General features: G+C 41.5%; 1 long non-coding RNA gene across 1 annotated transcript in view; it reads right to left on the bottom strand.

The window, feature by feature from the left end:
- Window positions 1-255: 255 nt before the first annotated feature.
- LOC136018997 (uncharacterized) overlaps window positions 256-15947 on the bottom strand; it is a 32372-nt gene continuing 16680 nt past the window's right edge. Inside the window, exons 3-4 of the long non-coding RNA XR_010614693.1 lie at window positions 1543-1620; window positions 256-1217 (exon numbers count right to left, since the gene is read on the bottom strand). This is a non-coding gene — a long non-coding RNA (uncharacterized LOC136018997). The remainder of the gene's footprint in view (window positions 1218-1542; window positions 1621-15947) is intronic.

The raw sequence follows: 15947 nt of genomic DNA, 5'->3' as shown, positions 1-15947 counted from the left end.
TCACATAAAAAGCCGCTAATTCATTTTGACATCATTTGTGACCCTTTTCCAGGAAGGTTCATTGGAGCAAGCAGTTTTGTTTGTGGAAAGCAAAAGTTTGCTAAATACTCTGGAAGTGCTCCTCTGGACGTTTGTTTCAGAAATGACGTACACAAGCTTTTCATTTATCTCTGTGCCTTTCAATCACCCATACAGGAAACAGAGCTGCATGATGCGCACTGGGGCGGTGAAATGATGTCTTTCAAATGGTGACTTTCAAATACTCACAGAAACGCAACAGATCAAACCCAATGTGTGGGATGCAACTTCTGGGAATAAAATACTTTTGTTTCTTTGAGGAACAGCCTGATATTCCTGGAAAATCATCCAGAGTATTCAACCTGACCTCTTGTATCAGCAAAATTCACAGGCTAGATACACACTTCTGGGCTGAACTGAAAGTTAGTGTAAAGGGGAGAGTTTTTGTCACCTATTTCTAGATCAATTTAAATATGCTGTGTGCCACTGCAGAGTTTAAATGTCGGGGAAAAATACCTTGCTGTGTCCTTTCCTGCCCACTTCTGCTCATGTAGTCAGTCATCCCTGCTCACAGTGAATTTTCCTGTCCCAAGCCTCATCTGCAACAGAATCCCCCTGCAAACCCCCAGATCTCTGCCTTTTTATGACTAAGGAGGTAGCAGGGAACTACAAATGGCTTTCACAACAAATTGGCGTCGTTATCTGGTTTAACAGCACATAAAGCTTGCATGGAACTTGTCTTTCTTGTTCTTAATTAGAAGTGGGCGTGAGGGGCAGGAGACAGTGGGGATAGAAAGAGACACAAAAGCAAAGGGTGAGCTCACAAAAACAGTTGTGTCTGGGGTCAGAACGATACTGTTACATTTGTATTAGAAAAGATAAAAAAAAACACGTACCTTAGAAAGACTGTAACTGTCAAAACTTGTCAGCACCAGTAAGCACTGACTCAGACAAAAAGGTTTATCCCGAAACATTTACCTGCTTTAACAAGTCATACATGGTTTTTGTTTATGTGCCATAGACTCTCACTGTCCCCAGGACTGCCACCCAGCCACTTGCTTTCATAACTAGGTTTGCTGATATTTAGTCTAGGCAGCCTGGCTGAGGTCCATGCTGGCTTCCAACAGGTTCATGAGCCTCAGGGAGCTATTCAGTCTGCTTGTCTTGAATGGGAAGTTCTGAAGTGCAGGTTAACTGTGCTAAAATGGAATAAAACTTCGGTCAAGTTGGTAACCTTAGGGTATGTAGAAAGAAGGGTATGAGCCTCTTGCTTCCCTAAAGCCCTCTCAGCCTGCCTTTCTTCTCCCACCTCTTCAGATCAGCCTTGTCAGCATGAACTGAGCAATGCAGGGAACAGAACTCGATGTGATGTTCTTCTCTTAAATCAATTCCTATTACATTTACAATTTGTTTTGTAGCTTCTTTAAAAAAAAAAATAAATTTAAAAAAATAGAAAAAGGGAAAAAAAAGTCTCTCCTGTTGTGATTTCCACACACACCCCCCCCCCCCTCCCTAGTTCCCTACCTCCTCCCTAGGGCCTCAGCTTGTGCCTCTGTGTAAGTCCTGGGGTCCTGAGTGTCAAATGTCAGGCCTTGTACAGAGCTGTCAAAGAGGAGAATAGGCTGAGATGATTGATGACTGCAAAGCCTGAAATCCAAACCTCTGCTGCAAATGCTTCTTTTACAAAAAAGCTGGGGCAACCCACAGTGGCTATATTCAAGGTCAGCTCGCATACCATTACACCCACCGCTTTGGGCTTCTAACAAGCCAACGCATTCATGGAGGATTTCTCATCTCTCTGTCCCTCTGTGCGTGTCTCTGCCTTTCTCTCCTCCCCTTACTCTCCTGGCAACCCCCTGCCAAAATTTTCAAGCACTTAATCCCAATAAAAAAAGGCATGGCCTCTTTTTTTTTTTTATCTTCCCCTCCCCTCCCTTTCCTTCAGGCTGCTTTCGCTACGAGGAGCCACGGGCTGAAGCTTAATGCTGCACAAGTCAGATGACAAGATTATTAATGGGAGCAGGGGAATGTCATATCTGATTTCATGCATATTCATGAACGGAGTCATACAGCTGGGACCATGTGCCATGGAGAGACAGAGCAAGAGAGAAACTTTTACACCCCCTCCTTGCCGTGAAGAATCTGATCCTGGAGATTAAGAGTCCTGCCTTGCAAAATTCAATTGTTCCCTTTATATGTTAATAAAAAAGGGGAACCGTTTGCATGATAATAATGACGTTGTGCCAAGATGGCACGAATATCTCTTTTTATCCCTGTCACTGAAGTAACTGCCCTGAAGCTGATCTTAGCCTGGAGAGCACTTTCTGCAAGGAAAAGAGAATGTACGCTCTCACGTAAAACCAGAATGAATTCCAAAGAGTCCCAACACAGGCTAAAAGAAAGAGAGAAGGAAAGAAAGCTTTCCAAATACTCCAGTGTTCACACTAAGTGAAAGGGGAGACACTGAGTGTGGGAGAACTTTACTAGGGTTCTGATTTGTACTCAGATAGCAGCTGTTTGAAAGAGGTGAGACATGAGGGTTAAAGTACTAATAGTGTTTTACTCTGTAGCTTTACTCTGCAGCTAGCTCCTTTTGTATTTTTTTCTGATAGTGCCTTACATGGGGAATTTTATTCCCACTTTACACCTGGGTAGATTGAGGCATAAAGTTGTTATAGCTTATTGGCCCCATATCAGCCTTATCAGAAAGCTTCCCATTAACTTAGCAGGATAGGACCTATAGGCACTTCAGCTGAAGTCAAGAAGTGAATAGCAGAGCAGTAATGCAGCTATACCAGGGAGCTAATTTCATCTTCTATTCTATGTTGAGAAATAACACATCTTCCTACAGGACAGCAGAACAAATAGAAAAATGTAGGCACTGTGACACTTAGAACAAGATCTATGGTATTTTTTCCTATTCAGAATCCATCAGTATTATTGCTGAGACTTTGTGAGAATTAAACTCTGTTATACCTGCTTCTCACACCAGTTCTAAGTAAAAGTCTATTTTTCAGGCACTTAAAATATTCCATTTGTCTCTGCAGCAGCATCTACTTGTGGAGAGACACAGTCAGCCCATTCCTTTGGACAGGTGAAGACCAAAATAAATAACAGAGGCAGCATGTGCAACTGTGAAATCAATTTAGAATTTAATTGCTGAAAACCATCTGACAATAAACTATAACAGTGCATGAAATGGACCTGTAATAGAAGTGGTGGCTATTCCTGGAGTAATTTAGAATTAGTTGTGGGTAAAGCAAGATTACCGTAGGAGACCAGACTAGATACTGGCCCTAGCAAAAAGACAGATGACTTCTTTGCACCTTTAATTGCTATCATTCAAGGCCAGCAGCATATTCTCTCATGAGGATGCCAAACAGTTCACGTGATCCAAATGCTCTTTGGTACAAGCTGATCTGAGTTGCCCGTAGGGCTATCACAACAGGCTTCCTGGCACAGAATGACAGAATGGGAATGCCTGGGCAGATTCAGGCTTTATGAGAAACAGTGGGTTTATTCTGGTCTGCGGAAAGGGGATGAAGACAGGGATTATTGCTATTTTTCCTAGAGGGCTCATTTCATGACTGCACACAAATACATTCTCAACTATTCAACCCTCGTTGTGAAGTATATACAGACAGTCCATATCTAGACTGGAGCAAGAAATAAAACCAGAAGTATCTCTAGTAAGAACAATTGAAAACTTGCTGGGCTGTGGCTCCAGCAGGTATGGTTTAGCATGTGTTGGGAAAAGTGGCTGCAGTGTGCAATAAATCATGTTTCACAGCAATAGTAGGGTAATACATCTTTACTGGGTAGAGCTGGGACACATGGCAGGAATCTGGCTCCGCCACTGGACTAGGAAATGACCTTGAGTGACTTGCTTTACTTCCCCATCCCTCAGTTTCCCCATCTGCAAATGAACAGCAGAAACTACCTTCATTAAGTGCTTTCAAAGCATTTCATAAAAGATATTTCTGTTATCACTATGCAGATGGCTATGACTGTCATAATCAACTATCAGATGATAGTGACAGCCTTAAGGATTCCGCTTTAGCCCATACATAGCATACGGTTAAATATCAAACCATGTTTTAATTTCTGTATTTGAGGATGTCACCTCCTATCTCTAATCATTTCTCAAGTAGTGGTTAATTTAAAGGACTGAAAAAATGTCATTTTTCTCATTCAAACAAGCAAAGCAAAAAAAAAAAAGGGGGGGGGGCAAAAAAAAGGCCCACAACTGATAGAGATTAGAGCAGTGGGAAGAACATGACAGTGATATCAGAACAGAGGAAATAACATGTTAATGACATTCAATATTCTCCCCGTGTCAAGTCATCAGCATTTTTATTGCCACTTTTCCTCCGAATACAGTATCAGAATTTATTGAGACAATCTGTCTCCATCACCTGTGATATAATATATTTTATTCAATAAGATATGAAATAATATTTATCTTTCAACTCCAATGACTAGTTTTAAGGGCAATAACAGCTTTTTACACAACAGCTACAAGTGCAGAGTTTGCGAGTTTTAATGCTAGACCTAAGGGCTACAAAGACTTTCCCACCAGGTAGAGAACAGTGAAACCAGTTTTTTTGATTGTATGCCTTTTGCTGTGTTTCTCATTCATAAAATAGCTGGTGCCAAAAGACAAAACAAACGGTCCAAATGCAGCTCCTGTGAGCTGGTTGTTAATGGAAACTGAGGCTAGAAGAAGCTGGTCCTGGTCATAAATTCAGAACCTCAGCAGCAGAGCCTGTATTTGATCTCCAAAGGGGAAGAGGACAGCCAAGAAAAACTTCTCACATTATTGCAGAAGGCAGGCAAGCAGAAGAGAAGCTGGAAGAGTGAAATGAGGAAGGCTGAGGGTTTATCCTCTCTGGCAAGGAGTGCATGTCTGCAGTTTAACAGAACCAAACCAGCTTTTCAACCGGCCAGTTCAGGTAGCAATAACAAGCACATCTCTGCAAATGCAGATGCCATATTCCTGCTTACGAAAATGTTTAGGTTTTTGTGCTCCCTGAGGCAACTGCATTTTGCAGCTGTGGAGTACAGGGCTGTTTCCGCTATTTTGGGGTGACACCACAGAAGGGAACCCTGGCTGCCTTTGCCAGACCCCCACACACCAGCTTCCCCTTTGGCTACTCTGTTTTGATTCTCAGTCAGTTTAAGGTCCCTCACAACCACATTGTCATTCACACTATCCCTTAAGTAGCTGTAATTCACTCCACAGCCGGACCTAAGCAGCCGATAAGAACCAACGATTGGCTTCAAAACAACTTTCTTCATGTACTTGAGATATTGTCATGTGGGGCATATACCTTTAAAAAGACAGAAGAGAAAGGGGGAAAGAACCAGAAATGCCTCATTGGTTTGGGTTTGGATTTTTGTTTGGGTTTTTTTTTTTGGGGGGGGGGGTGGTTGTTCTGAGGTAGGGAAAAAAGCAGTAACAGAAAAATAAGATGGAAACCACTTTGAAATATAGCCACAGCTACTCCTGTTCTTGCTCTCCTCCTTTCCCTCAATCACTCCACAAGAAAAAGCTGTGTACTTCAAATCATTTCCTGCCTGCAGCATCCTGATAAAGGCAGGCTTCCTGCCATTTGCCCAGCAGGCTGGCACTCTGTCCTGTGCTTGTTCCCCTTGACACATCCTAAGGCCTTCAATCAACCTGCTCTGCAGATCTCTTAGCTGTGATCTGAGACACCAGATGCAATCAAGGATGAGAAGTAGCTATGCTTATGCCTACATAGCATCCCAGGCAGCAGTGCCATCTCCTAAAACCAGATAATCCCCTCCCAGGCCTGCTTGTCTGCCCTCTTTTTCAAACAGGTCCAGCTTAGCTGACTGGCTCCAAGCTGCTTTCAGCAGGTTGCTTGCTCTGCCTGGGCAGCCCTAGTCCTTTCTTCTTGAGTGGCATTCCTGTTGCCTAGAGAAAAGAAAAATTACTTGGCCAAAAGTGAGACCCATCACTTCATCACAAGCCAGAGCTTTGGAAAGGGGCTGAAGAGCTCTCTGATTCCCTTTGTGCATCTACTAGCTCATCAGGGACAGATTTTCACATGGAGCAATAGCCACAACATCATCTTGTAAAGTTCAGGTTCTCGAAAGCTGGCGTTGGAGTAGCAATGAACACATCAGCAGAGAGCAGGGAGTAACCTGACAGTGTCAAGGTAGGAAAGCAGTCAGGTTTATAGCCCAAGTGACACATAAGAAAAGTGAGGAGACACTAGGAGTTGTGCATGCACCTCTGGAAACATAGAAATGCTCATCTGTACTCTGCTGATAGTACCACTCAAAAATAACTCATCTCTTCATGTTTGAATAAGGGATTCCATCACAGTTCAGTGGCTGCTGTGGACATTTACTAACCGTGGTACCCCCTCCACCTGGCATCACCAGCCACCCTTGTACCAATGCAACAGGTATGAGCAGGCCACATCTGCTTGGCAACAGGCAAATGTCATTTTCAAGCACATCATGTTAAGCCTTCATCCCTGTGGTCACATCCATCTAAACCTTCTGCCAGTTTATTCCCTTTAACTAATCCCCTATTACACAGCCAGTGGCAAATATAAACCTTGTTTTTGAAGTTGCCTTTCACGGGCTAATGGAAAGGACATCGCCGCAGTCGGCACTGAAGCCTACTCCCCAGCCACCCTGGCCAAGAAAAACCCTGGCTTCCCACAGATCACAATGTTTTGACCTTTTTAGCACTGCTTTGCCTGTATCCTACCATCTGCTCCCACCCAGGTATCCAGCAGTGAGGACCTGGTGAAAGGGCAAACATGCAAGCATGGACTCCTACCTTCCTGGGGCTTTGTGCACCCTGGTGCCTCCTATACATCCACCACCAAGTAGATGTGGGCTGACGCTGTCAGAAGACCTCTCCAGTGCACATTAAGGTGTGCTGTCTCTCCCTCGCGCACATGTACACTCCTCCTCTCTCCCCAGCAGTGTGGCTCCTCGCCAGCATATTGCACTGCCTCCGGGTATCTCACACTCCCTTGCTTGGCTGACTCTTTACTCACCTGACCCCACTGGATCTTTCTGATTTCATTCCTGCCTTCCCTTTAGGCACAAAACTTGTCGTTATTACATTTTCCACTCCCTGCTGGGCTGTTGCTTTGCCTTCCTAATAATTCAGGATACTTTCAAGTAATTTGGGGTGTTTAATTTGAATCTTTCTTTTCTTCTTCCTCACTTCAGAGGAAGTAGGTATGTATGCAGAGGAAAGGAAGAAGCTGCTTCTCTCTCTGCACATTGACAGCCTTGCACTTGTGTGTGCATGTCATGCATCTTCTAGATAGTGATTGATATTAGTAGTCTATATGCATATACATATACATAGTCTGATCATTGTAAAGCTCTACCCACTCCCTTCTCCTGTGGCACTGAGACATGTTGACCTCCCATTGCTTCCTATTCACTTGACACCAGGGCTTCTAGTTTTATCCAAATGAGCAGGCTAAATGAAGTTCTTGGCACATTTTTTTTTTACTTCAGAATGGAAGACAAAGAGGTCTTTCGAGACTGACTTCCAGAAGGAGCTTCCTTTACCTTTGCTCCCTCCCTCACACACCTCAGACAGCGGGCAGCCTAGGCAAATCAAACAGGGAAGTCTTGGGAGGTAGAAAACAGTATCTGCTACAGTTATTTGTCATCCGATCTGATTTACTTTGCACACGTTATCACAGTCCCAGCTCATATAAGAAACCTGGTGTGAGCAGTATGGGGTGGATTTGGCCCATCATGTTTCCAGCAGAAGTACCCAGAGTTTTATAGGGCTTCAAATATTGCAGAATTGTCTTCCCCCTGTACCCTCATCTTAAGGGGCTGAACTTCTTCAATGGCGCGACAGCTTCACTGGTTGATATTTAAAAAAATATTACCAGACGCCTCATGTATATCAGGGCATTTCAAAGTCCCATTAAAACTTCACAAACTTGGGTGCCAGGTAAGAAAAGCCTGAACAACACATCCAGAGATGAGTTTGGAGCAAACCTGTCCTTCCTTGTATGCATCAGAAACTGCAGTGATGCCACCATGTGCTGACATTAAAATTCTCCCGAGGCTTAATTTCCTGTTCTTTTTCTCTTGGAAGCCTATAACACCTTTCAGGTAGACCTATGGCAGGCAACAGTGGAAATGGGTGAGGTTACAGACCCCTGCCAGTGCCAACTGGCACAGGGGCACCAGGAACATTTTGAATTTGCTAATCCCTTTTCAAAAGACGCAAATTGCCAAGGCAGTTCTAATGCCAACTTGGCTGCTTCTCTTCAACCAAAGAATTTAATAGAGCAGAGGTCCCCCGAGAAGGAAAAATAGATTACCCCCCCCCCCCCCAAACTTTGGTAGTTGGTTCTACATACTGTGAGCCTCAGGCTGCTACTTGAATTTCACTTCAATCGTTTACTGCAAAGTATCAGCTATTTTTTTTTCCTATCCGCCTGGTTGCTCTTTAAAGGAGAAAATTTCATTAACAAACCATGGATATAAAATATGAAATCAGAGATCAGCTACTGCAGAGGAGAAGCCAAACATCACTAAAAAGGATTAGTTTCTTTCACTGTCTAGAAATTTCTCATGGAAGACCTTGGCTGCCCTTTTGATATTAAAACTTCCTAACAAGTATTACACAGGAGTTTTAAATTAGAACTTGCTGTCACTGGGACAGTTATAAACTCTTAAATATGTCCCTCTGCAAGTTGAGCTCCTGCAAAATGCATGTGTGCGTGGTGGAAATCACTGGGAAATGGGTGTGTATCTGTGGAAAATTGCCAGTCGGACCCATTAATTACGGCAGGAGTTCTGCCAGCCGATTTATAAAATGAGCACCCAAGTTATTCCAATTAATTCCCATAATTCCACTCTGGATAGTGAGCCACTAGTCAAAGTAAAATAAAAGTTTTTGCTCCCAAGTGTGACCTAGGAAAACCAATTTTCTTTCCTACCGTGAATTCAGTAGAGTTCTTCTGGTTTACGCTGGGGAAGAGGATCATTGCTTCCCAGGTTGCTTTCTAATTAATAATTATATATAGTGCAGTTGGGCAAGGTTACAGGCCCCCTCCAGTGCCAGTTGGCACAGAAGCACCAGGAACATTTGAAATTTATTAATCCTTTCTTTTTTTTTTCCTTCAAAAGATGCAAATTGCTTTAAAAAAATAATAGTACAAGAAAGCAGTACTGAGAGTTTTAGGCACAATCACAAGTCAGGGACAGAGGCACCTGCCTGCTAGTAAGAAATGTTGTCAGTTCCATTTCCATGGCTTTCTTTTGCCCTTTACCTTCTGATATTGGCCTCATTCCCAGCCATCACCTGAAAGCCTAAACAGTGTTCCAGGAAGCTGTAACTTGCTTGTGTGTGTGTAAGGACTTTTGGCTCCCTTGGATGTCTGTATCAGGTCTAGGAATATATGAACTGTGACTAGCATACCAATCACTAGAGGTAATTGGAAACTCTGTTTTCCATGGAAATTTAAAATTTGTATGTGAAAAGTCAAATCATTTTGGCGTTTGAGCATTCTGTTTCAACAGGACATCAAGGTTTTCTTGCAGAGTGAACGTTTTATTTCAAAGGGGGAGAAGGGGAAGAGTATATTGTTAGCTCAGAAACAGTTTCAGACTTTCAAGAGAAATTCAAGCAGGCTGCTAATAACACTTCAGTGGTATCTAGCATAATTGAAAACTCCACTGGAGCCAATCAAGTTAAGCCAGTGTAAAAATGGTGCAAGTGAAAAGAAGCCAGTCACGTTAAAATGGAACAAATGTATAAAACCACATTTCCTTTTCACCTGTTGTAGAGGGTCTTTTTCCCCTTTCCTGGGGAGTCAGTCTATTCTTCATTCTGTTTCAATTCCAATTTCTAGTTCTTAAGCCCATGAGCAATGCAGCCTTTTCTGGCTTTGAATGCTTTATAAGAATGAGTAAAAAAAGTACTGACAATATTTTCCTTGAAAATATTTTTGTTCTAAACATACAACTTCTGGTTTGGACTTTGAGGTATTTGCTTTCAACGTATGAGAGTGGAGTAAAAAAGAACCTGACTCTACAACCTGTTATCCAATACACTAGATTTTCCAGAACAACTTATTACATCTGTTCTATATCATCATATCTTAGGGTTTTTTTGTGTTCATGATGTCATCATCTCCCAAACCCACAAACAACATGAAGATTACTCAGGTCAATTGCAAATCTTCCCTTCCTCCCAATTTTTTCTTTGTTTGTTTTATTCTCTTTCTGACAACAATAATCTCCTTTAATTGCCGCTTCTGCCAGTCACACAATGGACCTTGCCTTCTGTTATCTGACCAGTAGAGCTCGTAATTAGTGCTTAATTATAGTTTATAGAGCTACTTTGGTCTGATAGGAAAAATCTGCTTTGTTACAGTCAATGAAGTATTTAAAGCTATGTCCAGGATTGGGATAGGTTTATTAAACACTTGGGTAAGCAATAATAAACTAACATTGATTGAGCAACTCGATAGCTTTCTTTTATGCACTGGTTTTAGGAAAAAAAAATAAAAAGATCCAGATAGAATTAAAAATAACTTGGCATGGTAATGGAATGTCTCCGCTAAGAACACACGGCTGCCAGTGGGGTCTATCACATTGAATGTAACTCAATCTCAGCTCCAGAAAAGAGCACTTTGCAAAATATGCGGCAGCATCATTGCTATTATCTGAAAAGGAGGAGGGAGAAAGTATTCACTAAGGTCCTTCAGTCTGTTCAGAGCTAAATAAAGAATGATACTGCTGAGCATGGGTGTGTTTCTAGGGGAAGCTGCCAGAACTAATGAAAAAGCACAGAGTTGATTTTCTTTTTAATTTTGCTTCCCTGCTTTCCAACTCTTTCAGGAGAAATTGGAGAATGTCCTGAAATCAGGACTATTTCGAGTTTTACACAGCAAATTCTGATTCAAACACATTTCATCTGCCTGCAGGTGCCCTCACACCTATCAGCTAACTGAGACAATATTATTCTAGGCTTGGTTCCAGTAGGTCTGCCAGGCCACACAGACTGAAATGGGGAAAAGTGAAATAAAATGGCAATTTTTGAGGAACAGAGGAGGGAAAGGATTGTAACATCATTCCTTACTAGTTTTCATGGCAGGCAGTAGCCTGTCTAACCCCATCATTCAACCCTCTATATCAACGCAAAGATTAACAAGAGGTACCTTTCAAAGGACAAAATTATCATTTTTTTCACCAGGTTTTCTGAAGGGAAATTATTTTAAAGATCTGCATAAGAATTCAGGATATTCTCAGTGGGGGGCAGGAGGGGCAAAACTGCTTGTTGAGTGGGTTACATGTATCAAACCCAAACCACCAATTACTTCAGTCATATTAGTTCCTCTCTTGGTAGGGGTGTTTTCCACAGTTCTTTCCTTTCCTCCCGAAAATACATGTTTTCATATCAAGTTATGGTGAGATTCCCCCTTTTTCAGTTTGATGTGGGGCTTTTTTAGCCTTTGCTGGGGGAGGAGAGAGAAAAAGAAAGGGGAAAGAAAAAAATCTGCAAGAACAAAAATCACCAAAGAAGGTTTTTCTAAAGTGACAGCAGCATCCTTCCTTGTTTGGCTGTGGACAGATGGAAGGCCACTGAAATGCGCAGCTTCAGTCTATAGCCTGTTTATTCCTTTCATAAGTTTTATTTCTTTTTCAGGGAGGCTGATTTCCTCATACTTGAAACAAATAGCTAAACAGATGATTTATTCATTACAAGAGGTAGAGCAGTGATTATATTTGACCTTTTTTTAATATACCTGGTTGTGGTTATTTGAACAGACTCGGATTAGAACAGGATTGGACATCTCTGAAAGTTGCATTTGTCCTGGTGCTATTGAGTTTGCTTCTGTCTCTTCCCAACTGATGAAGTCATATTGTTATCAGTGATATATATATAATACCGTAACACGGTATCGCTGTATCTTGGGGAAGTGGAGTTTGCACAGGATGCCTGTGCTGAGCTCATAGATGAATTGCTATTGTCCATTATCATTTATATCTAATATGATCCATTCTACACAGCTCGTCTCTAATCCCCTTGCTTGTTAAGGAGCTTAAAGAGTAAAATCAGTGATTTTGGGGCCTTTTGGAGTTCAAGGTCAAAGTGATTATTTCCTTTTTTTTTTTTCTTTTGAAAGATATGGACCCATCACCATTTCCAAAGTTCAGTTCTTTCCTGGTCCCCTAATTAGAAACTGTACCAAGAGCATATCTGGAGGCTTTTATACATGAGATCAACCCCTTGCCCTGGGACCAATTATGGAAAAATAGCTTTACACATTTCACTGTTTGAATACCCGATGATTGTACATGCTGTCGTGTTCTATAGTGAAGCCACGATAAAAATCATACCATTAGCAATATTGGTCTGTACCATTATCATAGTTTAAAACAAACATACTCACATCAACACATAAGCCCATCAAGCACCCCTTCCACAAATAACATACACTTGCATGCTTGAAGTCACATGCCTTGGAAACTCATAGTAAAATATAATCATAAGTTAAAGTCACTATCAGATTTTCCTCTCTTGAACGCTTCGCACTTTAGCAAAATGCAGGTTTGTGGAAAACCCAGGAAGACAATAAAAAAATAATCTCAGTTGTTGAGTAAAATCACGTATTTCCACAGAAAGTACATGTTTCAATTATTTGTTTAGTTAAAACCTGATCATTCTTAGGTACATATAACCATTCCAAATTCATGCAAACTGCTAGTATAAAAACATGGTTACACAACTAAGAGCTTGAATTACTGCTTTACAATCTTTACAGCTCTGACACATATATTAGGACATATCAGACAGGTAGGTATAGATACACATATGTAGATAGGCGCAAACGCAAGTTGGCAATAAGCATGCGAACCATTATCAGAGCATGTCCCTGTGCGTAAACATAAAGCCTCCTGTAACAAGTGATTGCCTTTCAAATTTAACCAGTGTCTGAATGAGTTAAAAAAAAAAAGGTCAGAGATTAGAAGGGATTGTTTAGGATTCAGGAGAGAGCTTTATGTCCCCCATTTTCAGAGCTGATAAAACATATAATGCGGGAATGTCCCTAAAATGCTCTTATTGCTCCCTCTGCCTATCAGCGCTTTCGTCCAGAGGTTGATGCTCATGCTGCTGATCTGAGCCCTGGTCATTGACCTCCTACTAACCTCTGTAGTAACCCACAGATATTTAAACCAAAGGACACTGTGGAGTTAAGCCTGATCTGGTGAGAGACAGAATCAGTTCCGCAGGGATTGAGCCCATGTCCAAAGTGAGTGGTACAGGAGAAACCCAAGGAGTCCTTTACTAAAAGAGCTCTTCTACGCCATGAGTACTGGAGACCTTTGCAAGGACCCGCTCTATCTAAAAGCATATTAGGAATTCAGATCAGGCAGTACCAGCATTTATCAGACATTTCACTTTTAAGAAAATGCTGCCTAAGCATGACTCCGTAAGTGGCTCCATGCTCTTGAAATGCTGCTGAAAGCCTAATGGAGACGGCTCCATTACTTTCACCAGCCTTGTTCAGTACTTTACCACAGGACAAAACACTTGACTTCTCTCTTTTTTCTTTCTTGAAGTCCATAATGAAGACCAAATACCACTTCTCCCATTAATTAGCATGGCTAGAGAGTCACAGACCCCCTTTGATCCTTTGAACTAGTGCTGATACTCAGAGCCTACTGCATCTAAGCCTCTAAGCCATTCTCAGTATCTATCCTACTCCTTCTCTGCTGTGCACAGCTTAAAGGAAAGGGTTGATACTAGGTCAACAGGGTCAGGGTCTGCTGTAATCCTGAAGGAGAGTTCATGGTAGAGCCTGAGCATATCAAGCCGAAAAAGAATGTTTAGATTACCACTCACACAGATCTTTTCTGAAGTGATTTACCCCTAGGTTTCACAGTTCTCCCGGGGCAGGGCATCCTAAAGGAATATCACAAGTAACAGACTCCACAGCCATATTATTTCCTTAGGATATTACCAAAACAACTCCATCCATGTAAAAGAACTTCAGTGGCACATAAGTGGTCCAAGGGCTCAGTAAAGGGCCAAAAGCATTATGGCAGGTTGGACCTGTAAACAGTCTGATCCGTACATCTGCACTGCCCGAGTTGTTTTTCCTTTCAACAGGAAAACTCTCCCCTCCACCAGCTGCCAGTTCTCCAAAGGCATTTAGTATCATAATGCTAATAAATACCTCTATTCCTGTGCCAAGTCTTACTGAAACTAACCATCAAGTTCAAAACTTATGGGGGAGAGACCGGCAGATGGATGTACAGAGTCAACGATACGTTACTAAATATTAACAGGTTCTTCCCCAATGCCATTTTAGCTTAATTACTCATATCAGCACCTTCTCAACTAAACAGATGAGTTGCATCATGGGCAAAAGATCATGAAATAGGACCCTTGTTGAGGCAATAAGGGGAAATGGGTAAAGGAGTTCATGACCTTCAATTTGAATCAATCCTTACCAGCTTTTTAAATTCAAACAACCATTAAAAGTAATTCCAAACAGATTCTATCTGCCATAATAGTGACTAGCATGCCCAAGAGATGGTATTTAAAGTACCTAGTCACTAAATTTCATAGTGCTTTATAAATCAGTACCAACACTGTGAATTACTTGTGAAAGCAAACTTGTCCTCTTGCAAATTCTGGGACCAATTCTGAGAACATAGATATGTTTCTGTCCACTTACATCAGCCCAGCAGCAAGGTTAACCTAAATGCCTGGAAATATTTAGTTTTATAAACCCCACTGAAAAGTAATCCAGTGAAATTACAAAGGGGAAGTAGCTATCAAGCTACTTGCATTTCATTTCAGAATAAGGGGTGTCTGTTCTTGCCAGTCCCTCTGTGTGAGGACAGAAGAATAAATATATATTCTTACCATGTCAGGAGATGGGAATGGGAGAGGCATTGTGAAGGCAGAAATGGGGAGGTCGGTTGGGATGGATAAAGGAAACAGTCCAGTCAAAGCAACAAATATTCACCCAGCTCATGTCAAAAAAAGAATTTAAGGCTTGTAACATATTGACAAATCCCTCACCAAACCAAACTGCAAGTTGCAACTTGAAAAGCTGAAGCGTGTAAACACTTGCAAAATAGACCCTACAGCCTTGATTCCAGCTCTAAGCCAAGTAGGTTGTTACTACCCTTTGCATGAAGCACAGATAGCTTATTTCTGAGAAATCATCTCCCAGAGCAAAAGCGGAGAGGTTTTTCCCAGCTCTGTAAGGGAAAAATGCCACTTTCAGGCTTCCAACAGGGAAAGGGAATAATAAAGGGGGAAAAAAAAGGGTTTATAAATTATAGAAAGCAAGTTGACAGTGTGTCCTTATAAATATGAAGATTACCTATGCTACCTTCATGAATCTGAAAAGTCACATTTAAAAAAAGTGTTAAAAACTACAGATTCAGCAAACCGAAAAATAATGGGCAGGTTTTGCTGACCAGGGAATAGTCTGCAATTTAGTTCTTTTCTTGTTTAACATTTACTGTATATTTCACCATCCAGAAATATTATTATGTTTACAGGAAAAGCCCCGTTTTTCACAGAAAGGTCCCACTATTGACAATATGAATATCACAGTGAAATACAGTCTGATACCTTGGAATATCCTCTGAATCTATTTAAAGTCCCCAAGGAAAATCCTCTTTTTCTAAAAACAAAGATATTTGTTATGTCAGCCAGTATATATTGACACACAGATATATATGAGTGTGTGAGCCTGTATGAAAGTCACACACATAGTTTCTTGCTTGCAGGGTTACTATTTCTAATAGCTCACCAAATCACAGCATTAGGAATGTTTATGGGTAAAGTGATGGACTGGTCAGTTTAAGAAACACATAAACATGCAAATAAAAGTGTGTCCTTTCTCTTATCCAATGCCTATATACATAGTACA

This window comes from Lathamus discolor, chromosome 8 (assembly GCF_037157495.1).
Source record: "Lathamus discolor isolate bLatDis1 chromosome 8, bLatDis1.hap1, whole genome shotgun sequence".
Lineage (NCBI taxonomy): Eukaryota > Metazoa > Chordata > Aves > Psittaciformes > Psittacidae > Lathamus > Lathamus discolor.
Note: the sequence above shows the minus strand (reverse complement) of the source record. Positions and strands in the feature narration are given on the sequence as shown.